Source organism: Pinus tabuliformis, chromosome 2_2, assembly GCF_031772625.1.
Source record: "Pinus tabuliformis cultivar Carrire ecotype Pingquan chromosome 2_2, CPIR1, whole genome shotgun sequence".
Classification (NCBI taxonomy): Eukaryota; Viridiplantae; Streptophyta; class Pinopsida; order Pinales; family Pinaceae; genus Pinus; species Pinus tabuliformis.
In genome coordinates, this window is record NC_142300.1 from 143,680,444 (window position 1) to 143,698,582 (window position 18,139).

An 18,139-nucleotide genomic window follows, 5' to 3' on the forward strand; every position below is an offset into this window, starting at 1 on the left:
CTGAACGACCCGCTCGAACCAGTTCACACGGGCGCCCTCAAACAACCCGCCCGAACACGTTTGCACGAACGCCCTCGCCCGACCCGCCTGAACGGGTTTGCATGGATTCCCTCGCTCGACCCGCTCGAACGGGTTTGCACGGACACCCTTGCCCAAACCACCCACCCGAACGGGTTTGCGCCGACACCCTCGCCCGACCCGCCCGAACGGGTTTGCGCGGATGCCCTCGCCCAACTTGCCCGAAAATTTTTGCATGGACGACCTTGCCCGACCCACCCGAACGATTTTACATGGGCGCCCTCAAACAACCCACCCAAACGAGTTTACATGGCAAATGACCCTCCCGAATGAGTGTTTACATGGCAAACGACCCCGCTCAAACGAGTTTACATGGGTATGACACACGACCAAAACGAAGTCACAAGGGATATTCGGGCAAACAGGCATCACGATCGTGCACAAGGCCCACCCCCCTTCACAACTTAGCATTTTTTATACGGCCACATGTGCCCTGGCCGCCGTCACATGACACGACATGACATGACCTGACCCATTTGCACGGGCACCCACACACGACACGTCCTGACCCGCCCGAACAAAATTTGGGGTTTCCATGGGCGCACGACCTGAACGAAATTTCAGGGTTTCCTTGGGCACACGACCTGAACGAAAACACGAGGGAGCATCAAGAAAATGGGCCACACGAACGTGCAGAAGACACACAGGCAGTCACGACTTAGTATTTTTGGCACGCCCACGTGTGCCCGGGCACCCACACACGGCACGACACGGCCTGACCGGCCTTGTGCGAGCCGATCCGAGGCACGGGTGGTCACGCCCTAACATTTTTTGCACGACCACATGTTCCCGAGCACCCACGCGTGGCACGACACGACCCGACCCCACTCGACTCACCCGAACGCGTTTGCACGGGCACCCACACACGACACGACCCGACCCGCCCGAACAGAATTTGGGGTTTCCATGTGTGCATGGCCTAAACGAAATTTGGGGTTTCCATGGGTGCACGACCTGAACGAAGGCCCGAGGGAGCGTCGGGCAAATGGGCCGCACGAATGTGCAGAAGACACACGGGCGGTGACGACTTAGAATTTTTGGCACGACCACATGTGCCGGGGCACCCACACACGGCACGGCACGACCCGACCCGCCCTGGGCGAGCCAACCCGAATCGCCCGAACGAAATTTGGGGTTTCCATGGGTGCATGACCCGAACAAAGAAGGCACACAGGCGGTCATGACTTGGCATTTTCGACATGGCCACGTGTGCCCGCGCACCCCCACACACGGCACGACACGGGATGACCCGGCCTGCCCGAAGGAAATTTGGGGTTTGAACGGGCGCACGACCCGAACGAAGGCACGAGGGTAGGAATATCTTTGACTCTAATACATAAATATACCTGGGGTAACATGTCCTTAATATCTTCAACATTTTCTTTTGACTCTTTATAACACTTTAACATGTGCTAGGCCTATTTCAATGAGCAAGAAACTCAATGACAAATATAATATATATATATATATATATATATATATATATATATATATATATATATATATATATATATATATATATATATATATATATATATATATATATTTATTTATTTATTTTCTTGAATAGATACAAATATCAAAAGTACATTTATGAAGACCGAACCCAGTTACACTTTCTTCAACACCCCCTCTTAACTAGGGAGGTATTCATAAATCATTACAAGGTGTTTGGCTATTTTTCAATCTTGAATAATTCACATAAGAGAAATCGGATTGGCAACCCATCTGTTATAGCATCATATTAGCCAACATTGTACATAGCAAGGCCTTGACTAACACCTTGGTCGTTGTCTCTAAAGGTACATACCCACCAAGGTGTTCCTGAGTATGACCTTCCAAGACAATTCTTGTCTTGGGTTCCCATCCCTCAAACAATATCGCTCCTCTTGCCTACTCTTGACTTGGGTGCCCTACACATCCTCAAAGAGCATCAGATGCCAAATGATTGCCCAATCCTCCCATTATTTCTTGCCAAGTGAAGACAAGAATGTTGTGTCTATCTCTTCCCCTTGATTGGGGAAGACATGCCCAAGTTTCCTCTGACAAGGAACTTGCCCAAGCTCCTTTGTAGTTGGGAACTTGTTAGAACTCCCTCTTAGGTAGGGACTTGTTTGTTCATCAACAATGTCTTCTTCATGGGTCCTTCAACCGCTTGATCTCGTTCTTTCCTTCGATGTCATGAAGTCTTTGTTTGAAATTCTTCTTGGCAGGGTACCGGCCATCAATCACTTTCCCCCCTGGTTTGTCATGTAATTGCTCCCTTCGTGGAAAGTGGCCTTCTTGATATATATCAGGTCCTTTTTGTCATCTAGCTACTCCTTTGTCACCTTGTCTATCCTTCATAACACTTATCACATGGATGCTTAGTTGTAGTCGCTTGTTCCCGTACTTTGATTTAGTGGCCCTTCGTGATATTGCTCTTCATCATGACATATTTGTAGAGTGGAAACAGTTATCTGCACCTTACTATCTCCAAGGCCTTCGTAGGTGTCAAGGGTCCTTTATCTTTTTCTTCCTTTGTCAGAGTTTCCGTGCCTTCTTTCGAGAGATGTTGAGGAATCTTGTCAAATAGTTATTCTTTGTGACCGCGATGTTCTTCATTTGCTTCTTATTGGATTGATTGGTCAACCACCTTATACTCCTTATGAGAGCACTTCTTCATGTTGACCTTTACTCCACTGTAGCACATGCCTCTGAGCATGTCGTTGGTGAAAGAGATCCTTTTATTCTTGATCGTGATTCTAGAACTTTTCCCATGACCCAATCAATATATATGATGACATGACTTAAACTTTGATGCATACATACCTCACCTTGATTATGCTTTTATCATCACGGCTTTATTTGATAGTTCTCCTCGATTGGTGTAGCCTTTCTTGCTTCATCTGCTCTCGCCTGTATATCATCCTCTCTTGAATCCCATAAATGGGACCCCCAATGAGACCTCTACCCCCTTTGAAAGAAGACTTTAAGAAAAGAGGTTGACTTAGTCATAAGAGGATCTTCCTTCTTTTGCTTCTTGTCGTCTTCTTTCACTTCTTGAGTTACATGAGCTTCTTCCCTTTTTCTCTTGTTGTTGTTGTCCTTCTTAAGTTTAGGACAATCCCTTTTGTAGCATCCATACTCTTGGCATCCAAACCGTTGGACTTTGGACATGTAGTGGTCCCAACCAATTTGCTACTTTCCTTGCAAAAAGACACTGAGGTATACTCAGAAGGGGACATATACTTACTTGATAGAGTTTGAGATGTAGTGAACTTGCTTTCTTCTTGATGGCTTGCCTTCCTTAGATCTTGATGTTGTTCAAGTTGCTTTCTTCAAATGGACTTGCTTGATGACTTGACTCGTAGTGCCTTTCATTCTTCAAGATGGTGTAGCTTGATGTAGGTCCCTCTTTGATTTGTTCTTCTTGTAGGTGCCTTTATACAAGGCATTTCTTCTTGCTTTGTAGTCTTCCATGATGAATGACAGATGGTAGACCTTCTTGTCCTTGATGTGATTGAGACTTCTTGGCTTGACGCTTCAACCTTGCAGATGTTCTTGAGATTCCCTTTCCTTGATGTGTCACCTTATCTCGATACTGCGTTGAAGAATATGGGGCAATGGGGTATAGCGGGATTCTTCTAGACTTGATAACAATTTGTGAAGCTCTTTTGAAATTTATCGTGTTATATTAATCTTCTTCTCTTCTTATTAATGCATGTGTGTTTACTTTCATCAAACTGGTGCCAAAAACATAAGAACAAGAACACAAGATGTTGGCTCTCTGCCAGGGAAAAACCTCTCTCTCTCTCTCTTAGAGGAAAACCCTTTCATAAATTTTTCTCATTGAAGCTTCTTATTGGTCATTGCGAAGCCCTAGACCCTTGACAATAATATCCCCCAAGCACAAGTCGAGTCCTTCCTCCTCTCTGCACTTTGTTTCTTCTGCACTTCGTTCCCTTGCACTCTGTCCTTCTTTCAACTTTTTATAGTCCGTGGTGGACTAGCTCTAGAAGAGACTCCAACCTTTGATCCTTAGCGAGATCCTTTACCAATGAAGACACCTTCATTCTCTTGACCAACCGAGCCTTTTTCTTGATGTGAGGTTGCAGGCTTGATGTACACCAAGTTTATTGCACCTGGGGCGATTTCCATCGCGATGAGACATGGGAACTGCAAATTTCCCGTGCTTGGGATGCTTTCAACAAGGCGGGACATGGAATCCCCGGGTTCCCCGCAATTTGGCGACCTCTGTCGAGGAGGGACTGGTAGACCCCATGTCACGCTCCTATCCTAGTGGTAGTATTTCAACCACGCATAAGCGGGTGCGGCACCACCGTACTTTTTCTTTTTACCAATACTTGAGTACACGGTCTGCGCCTACTTCAACACTCGGTCAATTTTCCAATAAGTGTTCTTAACAATGCAGCGAAAATAACTTACCATAAATTTATCTTCTTCAATTATTCTTTCAACCTGTCGTGTCATGTGGTCGTGCTACACTGTCCTGCGGCTTGCACGACACAAATCCACACCTGAACTGCGAACCTATCCGCCCGACTTTCCCTTCCGCGGCGCCCAAACTCTGCCCGTTGGTGCGGTCCATAGTGAGGGCGCACGGCCCGCATGCAGTGTGACCTGCCTGCCCGGATGGTAACCCGCCCCGCTCTGCCTATCCGCACTACCAAGCCTGACCTGCCCTCTGTAATCCACCCGTCGGTGCGGCCCTCTTACTCACATCCTTCTCTTCCTTCTGTTTTCGCCCAACTCCTTCCTCCGTACTTGTTCTGCGATGTGGAAGTCTGAGCTCGATGTCCCTTCATCGAACGCCATCCTCCTTACTTATACGCATCCTTTCGCCCAAGGGTCGTGTCTCTCGAGAATAACAAGGGTTGGCTCCATCAACATGCATGCCCGACTGACCTGCCACATAACCTCGACACGCCCCATTCCAACAAACCACCGCATCCCTTCGTGTGCACCGTCGCACCCATGCGTCGGCTCCAACACCTCACCGATTACACCCGTCACCGCAAGTCGCACACCTGCCCACATCATAACTCGTCCGCACATGGTCACCTCTTTCATCCAGGCACGCAACAAGGGTCACCCGCTTGCCTTCCGTCGGTGGCTCGCCCATCGTGTAGGTATCAAGGGGAGTGCACCACGCCCAACACAGCGCGAGCAACATGGGAACCCCACGTGTCACGCCCCCAAGCCTACAGTAGTCTTTCAACCGTACTTGGTGAGGTGCGGCGCCACCGAACACTTTCTTTTCACCAATACTTATGTTCATGGACTACACCCAACCATTAGTCTACTTAGTTTGTTTTTCGCAACCAAGTATTATTATGTTTCCTTTATACTGATGAACACCCATACACATTCATTATCATCAGCAATTAAACATGAAGAACACAATTGCGTAGTATAAAGGGAGGGGCAACTCCCTGAACAATGAGTCTGCCCGAATACAATATATTATTCAACTCTACAATGTTTACGAGGCTTTACAAGTATACATGGGAAACACCAAGTTTCATACTTAGCCAATTTTACAAATAGGCAACACCTCCGTGTGCCAACCGAGTTCCTTGCCCGAGCTGGGTGGGCGCGCCCTCACACGAGCTGCCAACCATACTCCTCGACCGAACCTCGTTTACCGCTGCACGACGGGCGGGCGACCTCACCCGAGTCACCCCCCGTTTCCTTTTGCACGACGGGCGGGTGACTTACCCGAGTCACCCAAGACACCTCCGCGTTTCTTCTTCCACGATGAGTGGGCAACCTACCCGAGACACCCCATGTCACACCGAACGACGGGTGGCTTCCTTACCCGCGCCCTCACCTGATAACCAAAACTTGTGCGTATCGTGTGTGCTTGCCCAAGAGAGGGCGCATATATGCCCGCACCTCTTTTGCGACCTGCTCCACTACTTCGTACTTTTTTCTTGATCACCGAATTCTCATGTTCGAATTTCCATCTTTGAATGAATGCCAAATCCTCCAACGCCTTGCCATATTTATACGAGTGGTTGGGCGAGTCGCTGCCCAGGCCGACTCGACCACCGCGTGCCAAAACACCCTTACACGTCGCAAACTTGCCATCAGATTGTTGGTTGGCAAGCAATCCTTCGTTCAAGTCGCCCCAACATGTAATTCGGCCCGTGGGTTATGCCAAACACTCCCACACTATAAACCAACCATCACTCCACCTCTAATATGCATTATACTTATGTCCCTTCGCACATTTTGGTCATAGAGTTCGCACTTCGCACCGACGGGGAGAAATCGAACCGCACGTCCTTACACCGCGTTTCCCAAACTTGGGTAGCAATTTTTGTTGTGACGCGAAACGGAAACCCCGTGTGTGTCCGCTGACTTGGGTAGCAGTTTTCATCGTGCCGCGAAATGGAGACACCAAGTTCCCCAGACTTTGGCGGCTCTTCGTGGCCCCACGACATGGAAATCTGAAGTTCCACAAACTCTCGGGTGATTCAGGGTGTGCCGCGACATGGAAATAGCGAGTTCCCCAGACTTGGGTAGCGGTTTCTAAACACGCCAAGTTCCCGAGACTTGCGAGCTAGTTTGCATCGTCATGGAAACCCCAAGTTCCCCACATTTCCCTCGTGCCGTAAAATGTGGAAACCCGTGGTTCCATCAAAGGGTGGGACATGGAAACCCCAAGCTTCCCAGGCTTGGGCGCCAGGGCGCGACATGGAAAACCCCGAGTCTCTGCAGGCTTGGGCGCCGTTGTCTTCGGTCGTGGTGCGGCATGGAAACCCCAAGTTTCCCCGGGCCTGGGTGCCAGGGCGTGACTTGGAAACCCCCAGTTTCCGCAGGCTTGGGCGCCGGGGCATGACTTGGAAACCCCCAGTTTCCGCAGGCTTGGGCATCGGGGCGTGACTTGGAAACCCCCAGTTTCCGTAGGCTTGGGCGCCGCCGGTTTCGGTCGTGGCGCGACTCGGAAACCCCAAGTTTCCCCAGGCTTGGGCACCGCTAGTTTCGGTCAGGGCGCGACATGGAAACCCCAAGTTTCGCCCGGCTTGGGCGCTAGGGCGCGACTCAAAAACCCCAAGTTTCCCCAGGCTTGGGCGCGACTTGTAAACCCCAAAAAATTTTGGGCTGGGCGGAAACCCCAATTTTTTTTCTACGCCGGGCGGAACCCCCAAATTTTAGGCGCCGGGTTTGGTGGAAACCCCAAATTTTTGGCGCGACATGGAAGCCTCGAATTTTAGGAGCCAGTGGAAACCCCAAATTTTATGCGCCGGGTGGAAACCCCAAATTTTTGGCACGACATGGAAGCCCCGAATTTTAGGAGCCCGGTGGAAACCCCAAATTTTTGGCGCGACATGGAAGCCCCAAATTTTAGGAGCCCGGCGGAAACCCCAAATTTTCAGCACCGGGGCACGGCATGGAAACCCCAGTTTTCCTGGGCTTCGGCGCCCTTTCTGTCGCGGCGTGGAAACCCCAAATTTTCGGCGCCGGGGTGCGGCATGGAAACCCCAGTTTTCCTGGGCTTCGACGCCCTTTCCGTTGCGGCGTGGAAACCCCAAATTTTCGGCCCCCAAGCAATGGAAAATTGTTGTCTGGAGGAAGAGGCAGAGGCGCGAGAGGGTTGCCCAGATTTTGTTTGTGACAAGAGCGAAGCTCTGAAACGAGGCAACCAAGGGCTGAATCTCAGTGGATCATGGCAGCAAGGCCACTCTACCACTTACAATACCCCGTCGCGTATTTAAGTGATCTGCAAAGGATTCTTCTCAACGACCGTTTGGAATTGAACTTCAAAGCTGCCCCGACCGAGATGCTTCACTGCCGCGGTTTTCAAATGACACGGGCCCCTGGGGGCGACAAAGTGACGCCCCTACTGCGGGTCAAGATACAGTTGAAGAGTGACATGCACCGCTTCTAGCGTGGATTCTGACTTAGAGGCGTTCAGTCATAATCCGACACACGGTAGCTTTGCGCCACTGGCTTTTCAACCAAGCACGATGACCAAATGTGTGAATCAACGGTTCCTCTCGTACTAAGTTGAATTACTATTGCGGTGCGGTTCATGAGTAGGGTAAAACTAACCTGTCTCACGACGGTCTAAACCCAGCTCACGTTCCCTATTGGTGGGTGAACAATCCAACACTTGGTGAATTCTTCTTCACAATGATAGGAAGAGCCGACATCGAAGGATCAAAAAGCAACGTTGCTATGAACGCTTCGCTGCCACAAGTCAGCTATCCCTGCGGTAACTTTTCTGACACCTCTAGCTTCAAATTCCGAAAATCTAAAGGATCGATAGGCCATGCTTTCATGGTTTGTATTCGTACTGAAAATCAAAATCAAATGAGATTTTACCCTTTTGTTCCAAAAGAGATTTTTGTTCTCGTTGAGCTCATCTTAGGACACCTGCGTTATCTTTTAACAGATGTGCCACCCCAGCCAAACTCCCCACTTGACAATGTCTTCCGCCTGGATCGACCCACCGAAATGTGCCTTAAGGCCAAAAATAGGGGCAGTGCCACGTCTCCACCCCACGGAATAAGTAAAATAACGTTAAAAGTAGTGGTATTTCACTTGCACCGAAAACGGCTCCCACTTATTCTACACCTCTCAAGTCATTTCACAAAGTCATACTAGAGTCAAGCTCAACAGGGTCTTCTTTTCTCGCTGATTCTACCAAACCCGTTCCCTTGGCTGTGGTTTCGCTAGATAGTAGATAGGGACAGTGGGAATCTCATTAATCCATTCATGCGCATCACTAATTAGATGATGAGGCATTTGGCTACCTTAAGAGAGTCATAGTTACTCCCACCGTTTACCCACGCTTGGTTGAATTTCTTCACTTTGACATTCAGGGCACTGGGTAGAAATCACATTGCGTTAGCATCCGCAGGGACCATCGTAATGCTTTGTTTTAATTAAACATTCGGATTCGCCTTGTTTATACTAGTTCTGAGTCGACTGTTCGACGCCTAGGGAAAAGCCCTCGGCAGGGGGCATTCTACGCCTGTAGCCCAATCGGCACGCGACTACCTGCCCTTGCCGCGAGAGCAGCTCAGGCAGACTGCCGACAGCCCACGAGTTGAGGGCACAGACCCCTAGGCCCAGCCCTCAGAGCCAATCCTTTTCCCGAAGTTACGGATCCGTTTTGCCGACTTCCCTTACCTACATTGTTCTATTGACCAGAGGCTATTCACCTTGGAGACCTAAGGCGGTTATGAGTACGACCGGGCATGAACGGTACTTGGTCCTCCAGATTTTCAAGGGCTGCCGAGGGTGCACCAGACACCGCAAGACATGCGGTGCTCTTCCAGCTGCTGGACCCTATCTCTGGGTGAACCGATTCCAGGGTGGGCAAGCTACTAAAAAGAAAAGATAACTCTTCCTGGGGCCCCTGATGATGTCTCCAGATTTCCTAACGTTGCCGCCCGCCACCATGTCTCGGTTCATGAATATTAACCTGATTCCCTTTCGATGCTCGTGCAGAGTGCACCCTTGATACAAGGCTTCCCCATCTCTTCGGATCAACTAACCCATGTCCAAGTGCTGTTCACATGGAACCTTTCCCCACTTCAGTCTTCAAAGTTCTCATTTGAATATTTGCTACTACCACCAAGATCTGCACCGGGGGCCGATCCACCCAAGCTCACGCCCGAGGTTTCTCAACGACCCCCGCGTCCTCCTACTCATCGGAGCCAGGCAATTGCTCCGATGGTCGAGTATAGGTTGCGTGCTTCAGCGCCATCCATTTTCGAGGCTAGTTGATTCGGCAGGTGAGTTGTTACACACTCCTTAGCGGATTTCGACTTCCATGACCACCGTCCTGCTGTCTTAATCAACCAACACCCTTTTTGGGATCTAGGTTAGTGCACAATTCGGCACCGTAACTCAACTTTTGGTTCATCCCGCATCGCCAATTTTGCTTACCAAAAATGGCCCACTTGGAGCTCTCGATTCCACGGTGCGGCTCAATGGAGCAACCGCACCCTCTTACCTATTTAAAGTTTGAGAATAGGTCAAGGGCATTACGCCCCCGATGCCTCTAATCATTTGCTTTACCCGATAAAACTCGCGCGTGAGCTCCAGCTATCCTGAGGGAAACTTCGGAGGAAACCAGCTACTAGATGGTTCAATTAGTCTTTCGCCCCTATACCCAAGTCAGACGAATGATTTGCACGTTAGTATCGCTACGAGCCTCCACCAGAGTTTCCTCTAGCTTTGCCCTGCTCAGGCATAGTTCACCATCTTTCAGGTCCCAACAGGTGTGCTCGCACTCGAACCCTTCGCATAAGCTCAAGGTCGGTCGATGATGCACCCCCCAGAGAGGGGATCTCGCCCGTCAGCTTCCTTGCGCCTCGCACGTTTTCAAACCCGCTGACTTGCACACATGTTAGACTCCTTGGTCCGTGTTTCAAGACGGGTCGAATGGAAAGTCCGCCAACCAACACCACGAGTGCGCAGGTGCACACGGCCCACCACAAGGGCGCACACTTTGTTACTCGACCACCGCAGCGGCAAACTGACAGGTAGTAATCCACCCGCGCTTGTGATGATGCAGCAGCCTGTGTTGGTTTGCACCTTAAGTCGAGCGGCGGACCAGCCTGAGTCGTTCCGCATCCGACCGAGATGCATCGACAGCCTCCATCCGCTTCCCTCCTGACATTTCAAGCACTCTTTAACTCTCTTTTTTCAAAGTCCTTTTCATCTTTCCCTCGCGGTACTTGTTCGCTATCGGTCTCTCGCCCGTATTTAGCCTTGGACGAAATTTACCACCCAATTAAGGCTGCATTCCCAAACAACCCGACTCACCGACAACGCCTCGTGATGCGACAGGGTCCCGGGCCGATGGGGCTGTCAGCCTCTCAGGCGCCCCCTTCCAAGGGACTTGGCCCAGGTCTGCCGCTGAGGACGCTTCTACAGACTACAATTCAGGCAGCGCTACCGCCCGATTTTCATGCTGGGCTCTTCCCGGTTCGCTCGCCGCTACTAGGGGAATCCTTGTAAGTTTCATTTCCTCTGCTTAATTATATGCTTAAACTCAGCGGGTGTTCTCGCCTGAGCTGGGGTCGCAAAGTCGGAGCTAAATCTACCCTACCCCATGGGAGGACAAGAGAGAGCAAAGTAAGTTTGAGCGATGCCACACAAAGCCCGCATCGGCTAACACCAACTGCCTATCCAAGGGGACAAGATCACCGCTCGCCAACGCACGCCACGAAACATCGCTTGAGGTATTTCAGCCGACCGCACTGCACTGGGCACGGACAACTAGCTCCGCTGCTCCCTAGCATATTGTAGGGAGCACGTTTGAATGGGATGCGATGCCCAGACAGACGTGCCCTCGACCAAAGCCTCGGGCGCAAATTGCATTCAAAAACTCGATGATTCATGGGATTCTGCAATTCACACTAAGTATCGCATTTCGCTATGTTCTTCATCATAACAAGAGCCGAGATAACCGTTGCTGAGAGTTGTTTCCATGTGTATTACTGAAAAATCAGCCACAAAACTGAATAGGGGCACCCCCCACAACAAATGTAAGGCCAAGGGGCAAAAGGAGGAAAAACGCATGAGAGAAAGAGAAACAAAGGTGTCTAACCCCCTCACAAGGGGAGGCTCGAACAGAGGACAATCTCCCCCAGCCCCATGCCCTCGCAAAAAAGGGGGAAATGCATGGAACAACGATCGAGAAGGACTAGGGTGGCCACCCCGGGAGCTCGCACTACTTTTAGCCCTTCCCCGACACCAGCCCACAACGATTCCCCCTTTTCTCCGTAGAGTTAGGGACCGAAAGGAAGAAAAGGGTAGAAAACAAAGCACAAACAAGGCACAAGCCTCCCAAAGCCCTGTGCCTTCAGGAACTGAAGGGGGGAACTGAAGGGGACGACGATCAAGAAGGACTAGGGTGGCCACCCCGGGAGCTCGCACTGCGTTTCGTCCTTCCAGAACACCAATCCACAACAATCCCACCTTTTCTCCGTAACGCTAGGGGCCACGAGGAAGAAGGGAAGAAAACAACAAGAGAGAAAGGGATATATCAACCGTGGCTACCGGCTCACAAGGGGAGGCTTCAAACAGAGAACAAGCTTCCCCAACCCCGTGCCTTCGCAAAAAGGGGGGAACTGCAGGGGACGGTGATCGAGAAGGACTAGGGTGGCCACCTTGGGAACTCGCACTGCTTTTCGTCCTTCTCGAACACCAATCCACAACAATCCCACCTTTTCTCCGTAAAGGTAGGGGCCGAAAGGAAGAAGGGAAGAAAACAACATGAAATAAAGAGAGATATCAAATGCGTCCACTGGCTCATAGGGGGAGGCTCAAATAGAGAACAAGCTTCCCGACCCCCGTGCCTTCGCAAAAAGGGGGGGAACTACAGGGGATGGAGATCGAGAAGGACTAGGGTGGCCACCCTCAAAACTCGCACTGCTTTTTGTCCTTCCTGAACACCAATCCACAACAATCCCACCTTTTCTCCGTAAAGCCAAGGGGCCAAAAGCAAGAAGAGAAGAAAACAACAGGAAAGAAAGAGATATCAAACGTGGCAACCAGCTCACAAGGGGAGGCTCAAACAGAGAACAAGCTTCCCAAACCCCGCGCCTTTGGAAAAAGGGGAGAACTGCAGGGGATGGCAATCGAGAAGGACTAGGGTGGCCACCATGGGAACTCGCACTACTTTTTGTCCTTCCCGAACACCAATCCACAACAATCCCACCTCTCCTCCATAAAGCTAGGGGCAAAAGGAAGAAGGGAAGAAAAAAACACCAAAGAAACAAAGATCCCCAGAAAAGAGAGAAGCTTAACAGCACGCTGAGTAGATGTTCGCTAACCAAAAATAAATCAAACAGGGCACCCAAATAAAAAAGCATCCCACCTCTTCACACCCTCCCACATGCATTCAACACAACACCCTCTCCAGCTTTACAACATAGCAAACAACCAAGCAAATAAATCACAACCTAAAACTGACCAATAGAAAAGACAAGGGCCACGATGAGACCAGTGTCTAGAGCACGTCACTGAGAGGCACACAGCCCCCCAACCCAGCGGTGTCGTGGCGGAAAAAGTCGTTTGTGTGGACACAACTGACCTCCCTAGGAGTCTAAACTCTCTAGCGACAAACAAGACAAAATGGAGTGATCTTTCTCTAAATATACCTTTTAAAACATGAAAACTACAAGTGTTTAGGCTTACCTTATTCCAAAACGCTGTTGTTGTAGTCCGTCCTTGCCGATCTGGATGAGCTCCTCCTTCACGTCAATTCCTGCAACCACAAACAATCAAACAATTACCAAGCACTTGCATTTCATATAATAAAACATATATTCAACATGCAGACCAAGGAACACATGAAATAACTCATTAACACAAGCTATTGAGAAAAATAAACCAGTTTGTATTAATAACGAAACAAAGAAACTCTTACAACCTGGCCTTGGTGTTGTGCAAGTTCCTCCCAGGGTCCATCAAGGGTTTTCCTCTACTTTGACAAAGCTCACCCACTTCCAAGTAGAATCAAGCAAAGACAATCTCTCCTCACAAGGTTCTCAATGGGAGTCCTAATTCCTGCAGCATTTACCCAAAGAAAATGTATAGCTCCAACCTCTCCTCCCTCTGGCTCAATGTCTTTATTTATAGTGCTGTAAAGAGGTTATTCAGGTCCACCATCAATGGGATAATCCCCCTCTTTGGGTGGGATAGCTCCCTTATTGATGGGATAAGTTCCTCCTTAATAGGGATACATGAACCAACTGGAGGCGCATCCATTTCATCAAACCGACCTCTAGAAAGTTCTAGAAGTAACCACAAGTAACTTTTTTAAGATGAAACTCGCGCATTTTGCCTTTTACAGAAGGACGCACCTGTCCCTTAACATACAGAGTGTCCATGGACGCAACTTTTGTGAACATTGTGAGCGTCCCCGCAGGTAAGGCTAGAGAGAACCTGCGACCCCAGAGATAAACACATTTTCTACAAGACTTTCTCTCTTCTTTGAGTTTGAGATGGATAGCAGAGGCATAAGACTTGCCTAAGAGGGTAGTATGACTGTTGATTTGAGCCATACTAACTGTAAGTAGTCATGGTGACATTTTTTAGTGTAACAGATTGCCCCCTAAAGTGCGAAGCCTGGAATAGATTAGGGTTTTGTAATTCTAGGAAGGGTGAAGCGCTTTATCATTTCAAGGATTGTCTTGTGGATGACCTGGTTGGAACCTGCAATTTTCAACACAAAATACATGTCTAAGATTATATCATCACTGAGGTAGGCATTCCCATACTCAGATTCAAAACTTTAACTAATGGACTAACTATTCTGATACAGGAATGATCTTGCAGTACATCATTTTTTATAGACTTTTGTAGACACAGTATGGACGCAGCCATCTGTTTATGATTAGTCTACATAGATAATGAATACAAAACTCCTCGCAGCTTGGATGGTAGAAACTAGATCCAGGGTCTTCACTTCTACTTCCCGAATTGGTACGATTCTAGCCATGTGATTAAATGATTTGATGTCGAACATGTTAGAAACCACTTGATTACCAGTCGATGATGTAAACTGTTAACAAGCGTGAGAGAGACCACCAGTAATGTCAATGGTTCTCAAAGTACCAAGCACAACCCGTGAAATGTGAATAGATGTTTTGATGTCGAACACTTCACGGAATCCTTTGATCGAAAGTCAATGATGTAAACTGACGTCAAAGGCGAGAAACCTGCCATTGATGCATGCAGACTTCAAGGTACTGTCGATTCCTAAGTCATCTTTCTAGATAATGTGTCGATGTCGATAGAAAGCGACCCGTTGCAGGCAAGCCCGCAACACGAAATCATTGTTCAAGTTGAAGAAATGTTGCTGTAAGGACTGACTCAGGGATGGTCAAATGGATGACAAGTATTTTGCAGATGAAAGTTTTGCTTGCAGACCTCTTGAACACATAACGACACGACAGATGGCTTGGTGACGAATAACTCAAAGTTAATCCCCGGAACCCGGTTAAAGACTTTCAAAGTGGTTTGGTCAACTGTGAGGTAAAAGATTTCCCAACCCAGGTGAATGAAAAGTGTCGTGTTCAAGAGTGGTAATAAAGTTTCTTTTGAGACAAAAGGTAACAAACAGGTTCATTCTTCTCTCTTTTCCCCCACCATTTCTGGCAAGTACCTCTTTATTTTTAACAAGCTTGAGGAGGATAACATATGCTTGATTATAAGCTCATCCTTCGGACGAGTCCAACCTAGTTTAAATTCGAACCCTAGGAAGGTTGTAATTGAACAGGTCCCTTACTGTAAAAGTTTAACGAGCCCAGTATAGGAGAAACTCGGCGTTTTTCATTTTTAGAGAGTCTGAAAAAATAAAAGGAGACTCCACGTTGAACTTTTTCGTATATTTGTGTCCCTCAAGCCCGAAAAAGTATAAAATAATACCTGGGGGAACCGCTTGATCTTGCGACCAAGGAGTACTTTCATAATAGTGTCGTTGACCTGAAAAGTAAAAAGCGATCAAGGACACGTCGTTTTATTTCCTTATCGAGTTTGAAACGACAAAAACCCGGCAATCTTTTCCTGATTTTGCGGTCAGAAAAGAGCTAAAAGGGGACCGTCTTTTAATTCCGTTTTAACGAGTGTAAAAGAAACGCTCGGCGATCTTTTCATGTTTTAGGAGTCAGAAAAGGGCTTAAAAGATGACTCTGATATTTTTAATTGTGAAAAATGACAATTTCCCTCGAAATCCCTTTGTCCTGCACAAAAGCAACACATTACTCATACCTGTTTAAAATAGGCAAAAATACATTGAAAAACATCTTTTCATGGTAAAAAATGAACTAATTCATCCAAAAAACCTATAAAAAGACCTTTTACCATGTCATTTTTACCGTTTGACTGTTGAGGTTGAAAAAGGAGCTTTTGACAAGAAACTTCCCGTGGTCGCTGTGGAAAATCTGACCGTCAGAATCGAACGCCGTCTTATCCAGGTATTTTACACATCCTACTCTGCATTTCTATCCGTTTAGAATAAATTTTTAGGTCTTAGTTTCATTTTTTGGGGGGGTTTTGGTTTTGGAATGCGCCTCTCGGCGGACGCGGGTGCCCTTCGGGTGACCCGCGTCCCCCGACTTTTTCCTATACAGAAAAACGGTCGGAAGACGCAGTCCGCCTTCAGGGCAGCCGCGTCCGGGCGCCCTGTGCTGTAAAGTCGGGGTGCGTCTTCCGTGAAACGCGCATTTCAAAACCCCAACCCCCTCAAAAAACTATCTAAAAATTCCCAAATCAATTTCTAATGACTATTTCTGATGTGCAGGGCATTAACCATGTTAGATTGGAGAGAAAGAGAGCATGTAGAGGATGATGAAGCTGCAATAAATCATCAACCTTCCCTGGATGCCCTAAGAGCATGCGGATTATACAAATATTGGACCATACCGGGCATGAGGGGCCAGGTAAGATTCTTGGAATGGCTGGTTGAGCGATGGAACGTTCAAGAACAATGCTTTTACATAGGAGGGCACCAGCTCGAGATAGAGCCCTCGGATGTATACTTTCTCACTGGCTTGCCGAACAGAGGTGAGCAACTCAGTCTTGCGGGGACTAGGCCGGGTGGCCAATCCCTTGATAGTCTCCGCGACGAGTGGTGCACACCTGGGGCTCACCATTCGAAAGGCATAGAGATAAAACACATCACTCTGCCTGAACTCAAAGTCATAGCGTTCACGGTTACCAGAATTTGCGGCGCGGCCGCTTTACACATTGCTTCCGGATCCCAAATGCGGATGGCAATTGACTGTTACCAAGGCACCATTTTCAACTGGTGTGAAGCTGTGTCGGCTCATATGAAGAGCCAACTGACCAAGGCAAAGAACGGACGACTAAAGACTTTTGGATATGGGCCTCTAGTCGTGAGCTTTGCCTTGGAGAGAGTTCCAATGCTGATCCCTCAGCAACTCACTGTTGATATCTTGGGTCCTCGGGAGCCAAAGCTGATACGATGGGTTGCGGTGATGGCCCGGCATCCTGACGAGGGTGCGACAGTGGTTCGATTCTCAGATAGTTACTTTCACTGGTTAGAGGACCAGGTTTTTTCGATACAGGACTTTCCGTATGCCGGAGTGGATTTTAGAGGTGATCCGGACATGGTTCTTCCACAGGGAGAACAATGGGATGACAGAGGTACTTTTATTTTCACAAGTTCTCTAATTATGTATTTTTTTTTTATTTTTCATATATATCGTCTCAAAACTAACAGTAAAATTTTCAAAATGCAGATGTTGGTCCACAGCGTCCAGCCAACCTCCGGCCTTTTGATAGACTACATCCAGCTGCACCGGTACCGGCCCCACAGGACGCGGCTGCAGAAGTACTAGCTGAGTTGGAGCATGATCTAGAGCGTCTCACGGCAGATATACCTGAGACTACTATGGATGACATTCCTACCAGGCTTCAGCGCTTCGTAGTCGCGGTCCCTGGACCGTTTAGGAGATTTTTGCGTAAGGTAGCCCGCGCAGTGGTGTCATACAGAGAGCACCACCAGTGATTGACTAGTCACTTTTGTAGTCACATGTGACATTTTGACTTTTTGTACTATCATTTTGCCGATCATAAGGTGTTTTCAACCTATGATCGAAGACGATGTATATATTTTTTGACACACTTCTATCTATATATATCACTATTACCGGCTTATCTTGTTTAACATATGTGATGAAATGTTTTTAAATTTACTTGCATGATTATCGTAAATGTCTGTCCAACATTCGAGAAGCAATTGCATCTGCTAATGTATTCAAAGACCTTGGAATATGTTGATATTCAATGTAATCAAATTCACGTTCCAAGAGACGCACTCTCAAAAACAACCTTAATAACACAGGATTCCTAATGGCATAAACTCTATTAAGCTGTAATACAACAAGTTCAGAATCTAACCTCACTATCAAACGTCGAATTCCAAATGAAATAGATTCGGATAATAATTCAATCACTGCACTGTATTCTGCAATGTTGTTCGTTGTTTGACCGAGGCTTACCCCATGCATAGAAACTAACTCGTCAGAGGGCGAATAGATAACCCAAGCTGCGGAAGAGATGT

The 18,139-nt window shown here is 48.1% G+C and overlaps 2 non-coding genes across 2 annotated transcripts; both read right to left on the bottom strand.

Annotated features, from left to right (window-relative positions):
- Window positions 1-7,715: 7,715 nt before the first annotated feature.
- LOC149191833 (25S ribosomal RNA) lies at window positions 7,716-11,126 on the bottom strand. Its single transcript, XR_016255498.1, has one exon. It is a non-coding gene; the product is annotated as a 25S ribosomal RNA (ribosomal RNA).
- A 247-nt stretch (window positions 11,127-11,373) lies between these two features.
- Window positions 11,374-11,527, bottom strand: LOC149191834 (5.8S ribosomal RNA). The gene has a single exon (XR_016255513.1). It is a non-coding gene; the product is annotated as a 5.8S ribosomal RNA (ribosomal RNA).
- Window positions 11,528-18,139: the final 6,612 nt, after the last annotated feature.